We start from the raw sequence: 14,012 nt of genomic DNA, 5'->3' as shown, positions 1-14,012 counted from the left end.
CTGGACCCTGCGGTCCGCAAGCCGAGGTTCTATCTACTGAGCCAAACCGGCTAGGGCAGGATATGACATTTCTTAGCCCCTCTAGCAGCGGACCTTCGCTTTTTCCTCCAAGAGTGAGGTGGAAAAAACCTAGATCATTTCTTGGATTCTTATTACCCAAGTTACCAAGGACACTGTGAGTGGCATATAGGGAGCTTAGCCAATGAGCTGTAAAAAAAGGTGTTTCTTCTGCAGCTCACACACAGAGGTGGGACTGCTGGCACACTGACTCCCAGCGAGGGCGTATGCCCCTGTGTGCTATGTCCCTGCTCTGGGGCCAGGGGCAGCCCCCCTGTTGTGTCTCCACACTGGGGCCAGGGGTGGGCCCCCTTCTGTTGTGTCTCCACTCCCGTCCCATCTGCATGCACAGCCTCCTCCTGAGCCAGTTGTGACTGTTACCGTGTCCTAATTTGCATATAATAAATATAATATAATATAATATAATATAATATAATATAATATAATATAATATAATTAATATACACTTCAGAGAGAAAGGGAGAAGAAGGGAGAGGGAGAGGAGTTCCCCAGAGTTGCAGCCTTACTAGCTGCAAATGTTTGCTCATACCCTTCTGCTCCTCACTGACTATCATTTAAGCAGCACTTCTTTCCCTTGTCGAAATCAGTATCTCTCTCCTCTGATTTTCAATGACCGTATCTCACATTTGCCTGGTACTACAACTATCTGTATATGTTATCTTCCCTACTAGACTCAGGACATAACCAGTGATATAACTTCTGGATTTCTTAATTTTTACCAACACAGTAACTTTGTTATATAATAGACACTCAATATGTAATTGCTATTGAGTATATTATTTCCCCCAAGATTAATACCTTGTTTGGTAAAGATCCGGCTTTAAACAGCTAGGAATAACTGATAATGTATCATTTGTAGGTAAATAGATGTTGATAGTTAAATCATACACATAAAAAACACAAAGAATCTTGTTGACTTTAACTGATTTATCAAACCTTTTCTAGTCATACTGAACATCATCAAATAAGGTATTTCGTCTTTTAAGTTCATTCATAGATTTGGAACTCAAAAAGACTTGATTTCCCAACAAACTCACAAAGCCTTGAGATCAGAGTACTTGATTTTATTTAGTTGCCCAAACCACCATGTATAACAATCTTCAGAGGTTCAATTTCAGGTGCCAAACCTTAGGATTGTGCATTCGTTCCTTCCTTCCACCGCCGCCCTTTTTAAAAATATATTTTTATTAGAGGAAGGGAAAAAGGAAAAAGAGAAACATCGATGATGAAAGAGAATCACCAAGCAGCTGCCTCCTGCACCCCCCCACTACTGAGGATCGAGCCTGCAACCCAGGGAAGTGCCCTAGACAGGAATCAAACACAGGACCTTTCAGTCCACAGTCCAATGCTCTATCCACTGAGCCAACCCAGTCAGGGCCCTCCCTATCTTTTTCCATAACCCTACCTCAAATTACCTGGGGAAAGAAAAGAGTTCTATAATATTCTCAGTTCTATAATATTGGCATCTAAAGCTAGGAAAGCAACTAATTAATGGGAGAAAAGGGAATTCTATAGTGAGGATTTGAGGAAGGTTGAAAAGACGAGAGTCTATTAACTCTTGTCCCTATAAGACATTTAAGGGATCTTTTTCAAGCCTCATTTTCCCTTATTCCCATTAACATTTTGCATTCCTCCATATAGCACAACTTAAAGTTTTCCCCAAATACATCAAAATGCTCTTTCTTGCTTATATGTCACTGCACGTGCTCATTTAAGAGAAACCCTTCTGTCCATCTGGCAAATCATTATCAATCCTTAAAATCTGCTACATCCTCTATGAAGTCATCACTTACCTACTATAAAATTAATTACCCCAGCCTCTACTACTTTATGTAAAAAAAAATTATGCATTTATCTCAATGTATTACAATTATTTGCTTGAACATTTTCACAATTAGATCTCATGTGCCTTTTCAGATAAGAATCAAGTGTCACTCATCTTTAAATTCTTGTATAGACCTTCATCACTCTCCCTTAGCACTCCACTTACTGCTTCTGACCAGGGTTTTTGCTGCTAATGCTCAGTGTTAAACAGAATTCAACCTCAGTACTATTTCCCCATTATTACAAGCAAAAGATTGTAATAATCTTTTACAATCTTAGAGCAAGCAAAAGATTTTAATACCGTTTCCTAGAGAGCAAGCAAAAGATTTTGATACCGTTTCCTAGAGAATTTTACTAAAATAACATGAAATAAATTATTTGTTCTTATAATTCTTTCTCCATTTGGGCCCTTCTCTAAGAAAAATAGTCACAAAAAATGATAAACTCTTGGGTACTCAGGCACACAAATGAATTAAGATTTACCTACATTTCATTTTCAAAAAAAATTAATTTGGATTTTCAAAGGCAACTCTAAATTAGAATCAATTCAGGAGAGAAAGAGTATAGCTAAAGTAGAGGAAAAAGCCAATCAAGGCTAATGCCTGGTTCATTCAATATAGCATATTACAGTCAGATAATTCATTTCTGACTACATTTTGCCTTTTAAATGTTTTGCCGATGCCATATAACCAAAAACACACAAGCACTTAGCAAACAAGGCCTTATAGCATTCTGCTATCAAATGTAGATAATACAAAATCTAGAATCCAGGACTCCCTGAAATTCACTTTTAACCACATACAAGAAAATAATCATAATAACAAAAAAGAAAAGAAAAGCAGAAAACCCAATATTTGACTAGCTAAGCCCAATTGTTTTAAGCCAAATATACCAATAATAGGTAGGGAATGAAATAAATATTTTAAAGTGTCAAGCTGTCCTAATTTTACATAATCTTCAAGAAGTTTATTTCCCAACTCCCCTAATTTCTAACATTTTCAACCAATAAAAATGTTCTTGATTTTGAAAACTGAAGTTCAAACAACCATTACTCATAACAAAGACTATTACTCCTACAGAGATCTCTCTTTTATATAAAAAAAATCCTAAAATTGTTTGATAACACATTAGAAACTACCCATGAAAATTCCATCCTCCTACATTTGTTCAGAATCTTTTTATTGCATAATTGCTAAATGCTGTATTTAACATAGTATAAAAACATACACAAGGGCTCTCTATAAATAAATATTAAAGCTATAAATAATTACAGCATATGAAGTGTCATCATGAGGAAGTATAAGATACTATGGAAACATGCTCACTATCCTGTGTAGACAAAAATAACTGCTTACTGATACTCATGCAATCATGTATTTATCTCAACACATTTAAAAGACTACATTGAGAACCTAAAAAAAAAAGTTTTAAATTAGATTTAAGTGGTCCATCCAGCTCAAATCCAAATATTTCCATTTATCAGTCAACTAACTATACACAGTACTCTGTAGACTGTCATCACGAAAAATTTTTCTCTCGCTCACTAATCTCTATTTCCACATTACACAGAGGTAATAGAGTTGTACTTCGAGTCAACTTCAAAAGAAGGGAAAAACCCTAATATTCTTAATTTTCCTTAACACCACCTAGCCTCCTCACACCATATATCAATCAATATAAAAATTAAATGAAAAGTGATCAAACCTAAAAGAGCTAAAAACTATAAAACTCGTAGGAGTAGGACTAAAGGTAAATCTGTGTAACTCTGGGTTAGCAAATGGCTTCTTAGATATTACACTAAATACATAATCAAAGGGGGAAAAAAAACAGAAAAATTAAACAAAATTAAAAACTTTTGTTTATCAAAGGGCACTATCAAAAAATTGAAAAGATAAGCCACAGGATAGGGGGAAAATTTTGCAAATGATGTAAAGATCTAGTATCTGACATTTGTAAAGAACTTTTCTAACATCCCAAATACTATATAAAGAACCAAATTTTAAAATGGGCCAAGGATCTGAAGAGGCATTCTCTCAAACATATACAAATGGTCAATAGCACATAAAACGATTCTCAACATCATTAGTCATTAGGGAAACAAACTAAAACCATAATATACCACTTAACACCAAGAGGGGACTACAACAAAACCTTTAAGCTAAATATTTTAAAAAATCTGAAAACAAGTATTGGCAAAAATGTGGAGAAATTGGAACCTTCACACATTGCTGTCAGGAATGTAAAATAGTGCAGCTGCTGTGGAAAACAGTCTTGTAATTCCTCAAAAAGTTAAACATATTTGACCCAGCAATTCTTCTCTTAAGTATTTACCCAAGAGAATTGAAAGCACGTGTAAACACAAACACCTGTACATGAATGTTTATACAGTATTATTCTTAGTGGGTCTGAAGGAGTAAACAGCCCAAATTTTACTAAAGAGTCAATAAATAACCAAAATATGGATATATCCACACAAGGAAATATTATTAGGTTATAAAAAAGTGTTGTTACATGCTACAACATTAATGAACTTGAAAATATTACACTAAGTGAAAGAAATCAACATTATAAGTCACATTCTGAATGATCCCATTAACATAAAATGTCCAGAATAGAAAAATTCATTCTGTTACATGAATTACATCTCACTTAAAAACTGCAAAAAATAAAATAAACACTTTACCTCAATTTCCTTTTCACAATAGCTTTGGATTGGTTAAATGACAATATTTCAAATTTTTAAATGCCACGAACACATTAAATTTCTGCAAACAATTGTTTGTAGAAGTACATCAAAAAAGGTCTGCCAGCCCTGGATGGTGTGGTTCACTTGATTAGGCATGGTCCAGTGCACCAATCTGGGCACATGCCCAGGTTGCAGGCTCAATGGCCAGTAGAGGGGGTGCAGCAGACAGCTGATAGATGTTTTTCTCCCTCTTCCTCTGTCTTTAAAAATCAATTTTAAAAATCTTGTGGGGTTGGGGGGAATATTCTGCTAATCCTCTCCAACACGAATACCACCCACTATTTACTTTTTGGTATATACTTGAGTTACAGGAAAATTTCTGTGTATTAGATGTATTTAAAAGGGATATTTCTATTTATTAAATATCCACAAGATAACTGACTCTATTACCAGCACATGAAGTTTTTAAACATACACACTCATCATGAACCTTGTTCTCAGAGCTTACAGTCACATGGACAACCTAATTATTGCTATAATTACTAATTATATAATTAATCAATAGAAACATGTACATTTAAACACAGCAACTACGTCTACCCTATGAAGTAAAATGTTAAGTGTATCTGCAATCTTGAGGAAAAAAGTTTGGAAAGCACCTCAAGCTTTCTCAACCACTACTTGGAAGTGTCCCTTGATAAAATTATGGTCCCTAGGTTGGTTACAAATAGTAAGTTTATGACTATAAATACCAGCACAATTTCAGAAATCATTTACTGAAATTCCAAGTGTTCAGAGGCTATTCCCACTAGCCTCTGAAACCAACTGATGTCAGTGTTTCCCAAAGTGTGGTATGCGTACCCCCAGGGGTACAGGAAGAGTTTGGTGGGGATACGCATTGCACCAGAGTTTGGTGGGGATATGCAATGCACCGTGCTTAGCTGCGCCTAATTCTACGTTCTCATGAGTACAAGGGGTACTCAGTGTTACAAAAATTATAGAAGGGGTACACATATGTCAAAAGTTTGGGAAACACTATCATCAGTGTTTCTCTCCCTTCCTCTCTTTAAAATCAGTAAAAAACATCCTCGGGTGAAGACTAAAAAAAAAAAAAAATTAGACTTCTTAATGCCTCATATGTTTCATGAAACACATAGCAACTTGTTATAAAGTTTTTATCAATGTTACTGATTTGACTTTATATGTAATTCTGTATCCATGTAATTATCATTCATTGCAACTAAGATAAGTGCTATAGTAAATATCTAGTACTAGAATAGATCCCTATGCTGTTTACAAGTTGTTGATGGAAAAGTCTGAGCTGTGAAAGATTATCTGTAATCATTTAACCCTTTGCACTCCGCTGTCCCCTCTCAGGGGACATTGCAGTTTATTAGTGATTACGGGGAATTGAGTTATTTCAACGCACGTTTCCGCCGCAAAGTAGCGTTGAGTAGCTGGTAGCCAATGTCCAGAATGGTTCGGAGTGCAAAGGGTTAATGTTTACTGAGCACCCACAGGATTACTGATTAGATATTTTGGGAAGAGATATAAAACAGTACAAAAAAACACACAAAAAAACCACCCCGTTCCTATTCTCCAGAGAAAACAGACATGAACACAAAATACATATAAAGACATGATACTAACTACAGTTAAAATTATAAACTTCAGTGATAACGTTTGAATGACAAGACCAGCAAAGGTCATTAATGTCTTTATGAAAGAGATTACTATAAATGTGAATGTTAACAAAAGCAAGTTAATTTAAAGAAGGAAAGATGGAACATTGTGTCTAAGAAATGGTACATGCAAAGTCTAATGTAGAGGGTCAAAAACTTATTCGAGCATAAATAGTACCTAATATGATTGGCTGAAAAGGAATAACTTAGATGTTTAAAAAAAAAAAAAAGTGAGGAAAAATGGATTAAGAATCCCAATTAATGACAAGCTTTATTAAGGCCTTTTAGGAAAAATAAAATAGATATTACTATTATACTTTTTGCCTCCAGCCATCTCCTTTCCAAGTCACAAAGCACATTCTTCCCAATATACTTAAATGTATGACATAATCAAAGGATATGCCACATCACTTGCTCTAAGTCCTCCAATGGTTGGGTCAATGGTTGGGTCACTGTTACTCACAAAATCAAATCCAACATTACTGAGAATTTAAAGGACATCTTAAAACTAATGCCTGTCTATAATCCTTTGCTCCCCTCTGATACACACTCTTCCTTAAAGTTGTATTTTTTAGTCTCATAATTTTTATAATGTAAAAAATTGAGAACCCCAAAGAGCCTTTGCTTATGTGATTTTTCTCTATTAATATTACTGTTAGAAAACAATAAAGCCGAAACCGGTTTGGCTCAATGGATAGAGCGTCGGCTTGGGGACTGAAAGGTTCCGGGTTTGATTCCGGTCAAGGGCGTGTACCTTGGTTGTGGGCATATTCCCAGTAGGGGGTGTGCAAGAGGCAGCTGATCGATGACTCTCTCTCATTGATGTTTCTAACTTTATCTCTCTCCTTTCCTCTCTGTACAAAATCAATAAAATATATTTAAAAAAACAATAAAAATTTAGCCAGGACCGGTTTGGCTCAGTGGATAGAGCGTCGGCCTGCGGACTGAGGGGTCCCGGGTTCGATTCCGGGCAAGGGCATGTACCTTGGTTGCGGGCACGTCCCCAGTGGGGGGTGTGCAAGAGGCAGCTGATCGATGATTCTCTCTCATCGATGTTTCTAACTCTCTATCTCTCTCTCTTCCTCTCTGTGAAAAATCAATAAAATATATTTTTAAAAAAAAAATTTAAAATATTAATTCATTTTTAAAAGTTCATCATATGTTAACCTTTTCCATGAAAAAGAACTATATTTTCCAACACCAAAATTTAGAACAGTGTCTAAATTTAGGACATTTGCATAACTCTTTACTATCCAAATAGGAAACAGTTTCTCATATGAGCTACTACATTCAATCTGTTACAATATCACACATCATATAGCCTCTGGAAAACACTGTACACTCATGAAAGAATAAAAATGGAAAAGGAAAATAATGTCTTTAGTATATGAATATAGTTTTAACCTCACAAATACACTGAAAGAGCTTTGGGGAGTGCCAGGAGTCCCAAGACCACACTTTAAGAACCACTGTCGTGAACAAATGAATATGGTTTATTCATTTCCTGGAGTAGAAAAGCATTATATAAGAAGTCACACTGAGATAAAAGCATAGACCTGATGCTAGTTTAAATCCTAGTTCTCTTCCTGGCTGTGTGATCTTGGGCAAATTAGTAAAATGGTGATAATAGTAAAATATCTCTCACAAAGTTAGAGAAATAAGCAAGTTAATAAAGTGTTTAGTATGGTGAGTGCCCATAACAAAATAATTTGTTAAATATAAAACCAACTAGGCATAAACACAAAGCCTAACTATTTCTACTACATCCTATATAATAAAAGCCTAATATGCTAAGAGTCCGGCCGATCATTCAACCAATCAAGTCATAATATGTGCTAAGACCACTCGCTATGATGTGCACTGACCACCAGGATGCACAGTCAACCAGTCGCTATGAAGTGCACTGACCACAAGGGGGCAGACACTCTTGACAGGTGGCTTAGCTTTCTGCTGGGGTCCAGCTGATCAGGACTGAGCAAAATGGGCCTGACAAACCCTGGAGCCCTCCCAGGGTCCTTCCCCACCAGGGGGCAGATGCAGCAAGCCAAGCAGTAAGGAACAGCAAGCAGGCAGATGGTAAAGAGCGAGGGATCCCAGACTACAAGGCAGACATCCCTCAAGGGGTTCCAGACTGCGAGAGGGCGCAGGCCAGGCTGAGGGACCCTTTCCCCCACCCCCACCCCCGAATTTTATGCACTGAGCCTCTAGTTCTAACATAAGAAATCCTTAATATTTTGGTAACTTGGCAAATTACAACCCTGAACATAATATTTAAGGCAAAGGTTTAGGTTCGTCAAAATTTCCTATTAAAGTAATGTTAGTAAAACCTAATTACTCAGAAACTATTCTCCATGAAAAGAATCATATAAACAATAAATATACAAAATCCTAAGAAATCAAATCCAAAAATTTCAGATCTCTAGAGAAATGTATAAAGCAGTTTAACTGGGAACACACTGAGACAGAACACAAAGTAACGGAAATGCCACTTCAGCCACCAAAAAGAACAGGAAGAGCAAATACAAAGCCTTTACTTTGAAAACCTAAGCCTACTTTTTCTTCATAGGGCTCTAACCTCTTGCCAAGAAGCCTTTAAGTTTATTTTTCTTCTTTGATATGAAGGGAGAAATCATGGAATTAAGCACTTTGGAAATAAAGAAAAAAGAACTGTAGTGACTTGCCATGCATCACAGAGAACTTTCACATTAAACATAATCAAGGTCAAAATAAATAATTTTACTTAAAGCAATTCTGGTAATTAATTCAAATGGATTATTTTTAACAATAATGTACTTTCAAAATATTAAATATCTTACACAAGTAATTCACAAATCTAATAAGAGAGAAAAAAATGCCAAGTCATGCCATATGAAGTTTAATTTCTCATCTGGAATGCTAAAGTAAATTCAAAGACACCTTTAAAAATTATCCAAATACACAAAACATATGGTAAACTAAATAGCATTGCTATAAGGATAAAAAACAAATATGTGAAGTCTAATAGCAACTATTTTTAAAACAAGCCCACCAGTGAAGCCTAATATATATATATACATATATATACGTGTGTGTGTGTGTGTGTGTGTGTGTATATATACACATACATATATATATATATATATACACACATACATATATATGGCTAATATGCAGTGTCCCTGGGGAGTTTCATCACTTGCTATGATGTGCGCTGACCGGGGGTGGCACAGAACGAAGGAGGGCCCCAGCCAGGGAAGGAAGGCCCGAACAGCCCTGATTGCCAGCCAGGCCTAGGGACCCTACCCACGCACAAATTTCATGCACTGGGCCTCTAGTTACAAATAAGGCAGCTACAAAAATGGCTATATGTCACGTTCTCTTCAGTTTCTCTTTTAAAATACACCAAAGGCCCAGTGTATGAAAATTCTCTCACAGTCTGGGACCCTTGGGGAAGCCCACCCACTGGCCTAGGCCTGCTCCCTGTGAACAGATATCTAAAAGAAACAATCATATCCTTGGATAAGGACTTTTTTAAAAGGTAATGGTCATATGAAAATTAACTTTGGGGGGACTGAAGGACTCTGACATCAGGCGCCAGGCAGTAGGGCTGAGGGGACTGGGCACCGCCATCTTGTGATTGTGGATATGATGGTCAATTAGCATATCCCATCTTCATTATATAAGATAGCATTCCAAAACATAATTAGATCGTGGAGGGGAAAAAATGTTACATTTATGGAGTTCTACTATGTAACACAAGTTCTTGATATTTGTCATTTAACATAGAGTTTATCATTGCCCACTTAAATAACTCCATTATCATTTTCTGTACTTCAGAACTCTTAAAACTAAGTAACAGAACAGGTCAAATAATAAAAAATGAAAATATAAACCATATGGTTAATTCTTATGGGAATGAATAAGCCCATACATTAACTATAAAAAACTGTAAAACAAGATCCATTTGGAAAGCCCCAGTAACTTTTTTTCTAAATAAAAGACATCTTGGAACAAATTTTCCACTTAATATCTTCCTCACATGCATCTTCTTACAAATCAAATCCCAGTTACTTGATGCTTTCTTGACAGTATGCAAACAAAGCACCCACTGGATCTCCTTAAGACATTAAAAATCAATACATCTATGGGAGGAGATCAACCAAAGAATTTGTATGCATATATGCATAACCCATGGACAAAGACAACAGTGTGATGAAGGGCAGAGGTGGGGGCAGGGGAAAGCTGGGGGGGGGGGGGGTTAAATGGGGGGGGGGGAAGGGGGGATATTTATAACATTTTCTAAAAGAAAGATTTTAAAAATCAATACATCTGTTTAAAGAGGTAATTATCTTGAGTACATTTCAATATCTTATATACATTTTCAATGCTTAAGGAAACTGTTAATTGAAATTCACTTTCCATATATTCAAAATTCACAAGTTCTTACTTAAAAAATCCACAAAAATACATACTACATCTACCATAGAGATATGTTCACAATAGACTAGAGGCCCGGTGCACGAAATTAGTGCACTGGGCAGGGGGTTGTGTTCCTCACCCAGCCTGCACTCTCTCCAATCTGGACCCATAGGACATCCCTCTCACAATCTGGCTCCTAACCACTCATCTGCCTTCCTGATTACCCTAATCACTTCTGCCTCCCTAACCACTCCCCTGCCGGCCTGATTAACACCTAACGTGCTCCCCTGCCAGCCTGATCACCCCCAACTGCCCTCCCCCGCAGGCCTGATCTCACCCCCAATGTTCCTCCTCTGCTGGCCAATTTGGTTTTGATTAGTCAGTTTCTATGCTAATCAACGTCAAAAGCTCCACCTCCTAGGCAGCCATTGGCTCCTCATAGTTCACCCGGATTTTGTTCTGATTGGTCAGTTCCTATGCCAGTCAGCATCAAAAGCTCCACCTCCTAGGCAACCATTGGCTTGTCACAATCCACCCAGATTTGGTTCTGATTGGTTGGTTTCTATGCCAGTCAGCATCTCTGGGTCTATCAATGGGGCCTGATCAGAAAGACATTGCTGATCAGCGGCCCAGGTGGAGGCCTGGAGAGAAATGGAGGCCCGACTGCTGGAGAGAAAGAGAGAGGCAAGTGCTGATCAACAGCTGCCACAGAGGCTACGGATCAGACCCTGCTTCTCTCTTCAAGCCTCTCTACTGATTCGCAGCCCCCTCAGCAGTCAGTGCTGGGTCACTGTGCCTACAGCCAGAGCAGTCAGCACTGGGTCACCACTGCAAGACTGATTTCCAGTTGGTTGAGCCTCCGGTCATACCGGACCCAGGGTTTTTTTTATTAGGATACTTAATAAAAACACGATCTTGATTTTGTTGTAGAGAATGTAAGGCAGATGGTGTTTGGAATGAAGTATCCCTGAAAATGAACTGAAAAATATGGATTAAAAGGTGAAACCAGTCCTGGCTGGCATGGTTCATTGGTTAGAGCGTCAGCTGGGGTATCAAAGGATCATGGGTTCAATTCCAGGTCAATCAAGGACACGTTCCTGGGTTGCAGGTTCCACCCTGGCAAGCAATAGCTATGTCTCTTTTACATCGATGTTTCTCTTTCTCCCCCTCACTCTCTAAAAAAAAATAAATAAATGGAAAAAATATCCTTGGGTGAGGATTAACAAAAAAATAAAATGAAGCCATTATAGCCACTAACATAAATGTTATATTCCAGATAAATATCCCAATGTAAATGCTCAAGAACAGTCAAATAAATATAAAGAAAAATATTCATAAAAAAAAACAAAACTAAAGGTTGTTAAATCTTTAGAATGTTAAGAATGTTTTTTAATTAAGAATTTATAAATTTAAAAACTGTGTTTGTCTATACTTCAACCATTATGGATGTTTTAAGCATTCCAAATCTTCTTTACCTGGAATTAGATTAGAGACTACTTTCCATGCATATGGTTTGCCTCTTCCATAGCTGAGAGAGAGGGTTAAATTAGATAATGGTTAATAAGTGTCTAGCAAATTCAAGTCCTTTAAATTTATGTTTGAACTCTTAGGGGCTGCTATTCTAACTTGGTTATAGATGACCACAAAAGGTCTGGAATTAAAAGCAAATCATGTTCATTTTTACAAATATGTTTCAAGTTTGACAATTCTACTCACACTAGAGACTCTAGTTAACACCAATATCTATTGACGCCTATAAACAAAGCAAAACACCTTTCTTAAACAACTATATAGCATGAATGAAGCCTTAATTCATGGATTATAATAATCACTTCCTAATATGAAAAGACCTCAGGGAAGTACACAGAAACCACATCCACACTGTAAGGATTATAAAGGTGAAAAGTCCTAAGCATATTTTTGTTAAATACTAACATTTAAAAATTGAAATTGTCAGGAAAAAGAAATAGATCATTTTCATTGTATTCCACTATGTAGGCAACAGGTTTGGGGGTGTATTAAAAGGTGCAGGAGAATTAAGCCTTCACTAGAAGAAAAACTTCCCATAAGAAGAAAAAATATCTATACATTAAAGCCTAAAATTCCTGGTGTCAAAACCCAGATCTGTCTGTGAAAGTCCTCAATTTTCTCAAAAGTACATTAACATGTGTATGGAAGGTGTTTAGAAGAAAAAAAAACGATTGGTCAGACTACACTTAAATTTATTTCATTAGTGAGAACTGGTTGGAAATGCATTTTAACTAGGAAAAATAGTATCACTGTATTTTAAAAACCTCACTGAAAAGAAATGGAGTAGGGGTTCCTTATTTATATGAATTTTTTAAAAAATCAAACATTACCAGAAATATTCAAGTTCTAAATAAGTGAGTTTATAAACACAAGTGGTAGAGAAAAGGAACTACAAATGTGAGAATACACTAACTTAATCCCAGTTAGCATCTGCAGTAGCTTCTATTACAAGTAAAAAGATTAACATTCAAAAAACCCCAAGTAAGTATCAACATCCTAACCTAACCTAGACTATTTTCTGACCTTTTTGGTAACGTGTTTAAGAAAGTTGCTAAATCTGAAGTAATACAAAAACCTTTATAAGAGCTTTTAAAAGCTCAATATTCTTGTTATAATTTATCATCTTGAAGTGAGGGAAGAGGACAACAGCTCGAAGATATTAGTAAGTACTTCACTTGTCCCCATCATCAAAAATAAAACAACAAAAGAATTACCACACTGTTAGGTAAAACATAAGGTTGGGCAAAGCAAGCCAAGTAGTCATTTGAAAAGAAATAAACAGAAATGTCTACTTCAAATATCAGATAATCCCCCAAAATCATAGTTTTTTATTGCACTATAAAGAATTGTTGTTTATTAAAATGTCATCATTTAAATATATTCTGCACTCTACACAGGCAAGGACTGAGAGTTAAAAAGCAGCCGGCATGACTAGTGCATGAGAGAGAAGAACCAAGCAGTGATGATATATATTTTTTTTTCCAGCGAAGGAACCAATCACAATGAATAATGGGTATGTCTGTAGCAATAACTTGTTCTAGCAGTACTTCATGAGCAAAGTATCTTGGAAGAATTCACATTATGCACTTTTTTTTTTTTTTTTTTAAGTTCAAGCCTTACGGCCAAAGTCCAAATGAAAAATCAAAACAGGACTCCCTGTCAGTGAATTTCCTTTCAGGACATGCTCACTCTTGCTTTGATCAGTAAAGCAAAGTAACTTTCATGCAGAATGAAGTCAGTCAGGCTAATGTGTCTAGTAGGCTTTTAAAAGAGGAACTTGTTATTGTACCTATTTCCCTGAAAAACTTCAGGTC

At 36.5% G+C, this 14,012-nt stretch overlaps 1 protein-coding gene and 1 long non-coding RNA gene across 24 annotated transcripts in view; one reads left to right on the top strand and one right to left on the bottom strand.

Moving 5' to 3' along the window:
* PICALM (phosphatidylinositol binding clathrin assembly protein) overlaps window positions 1-14,012 on the bottom strand; it is a 95,848-nt gene that overhangs the window by 80,000 nt on the left and 1,836 nt on the right. The gene's annotated exons all lie outside the window — the stretch shown is intronic.
* Window positions 5,629-7,394, top strand: LOC311628696. Its single transcript, XR_014796056.1, has 2 exons — window positions 5,629-6,718; window positions 6,758-7,394. It is a non-coding gene; the product is annotated as an uncharacterized lncRNA (long non-coding RNA).

This window comes from Pipistrellus hanaki (genome assembly GCF_964339955.1).
Source record: "Pipistrellus hanaki genome assembly, chromosome: 9".
In the NCBI taxonomy this organism is placed as follows: Eukaryota; Metazoa; Chordata; class Mammalia; order Chiroptera; family Vespertilionidae; genus Pipistrellus; species Pipistrellus hanaki.
This window is presented reverse-complemented; position numbering and strand designations above follow the sequence as displayed.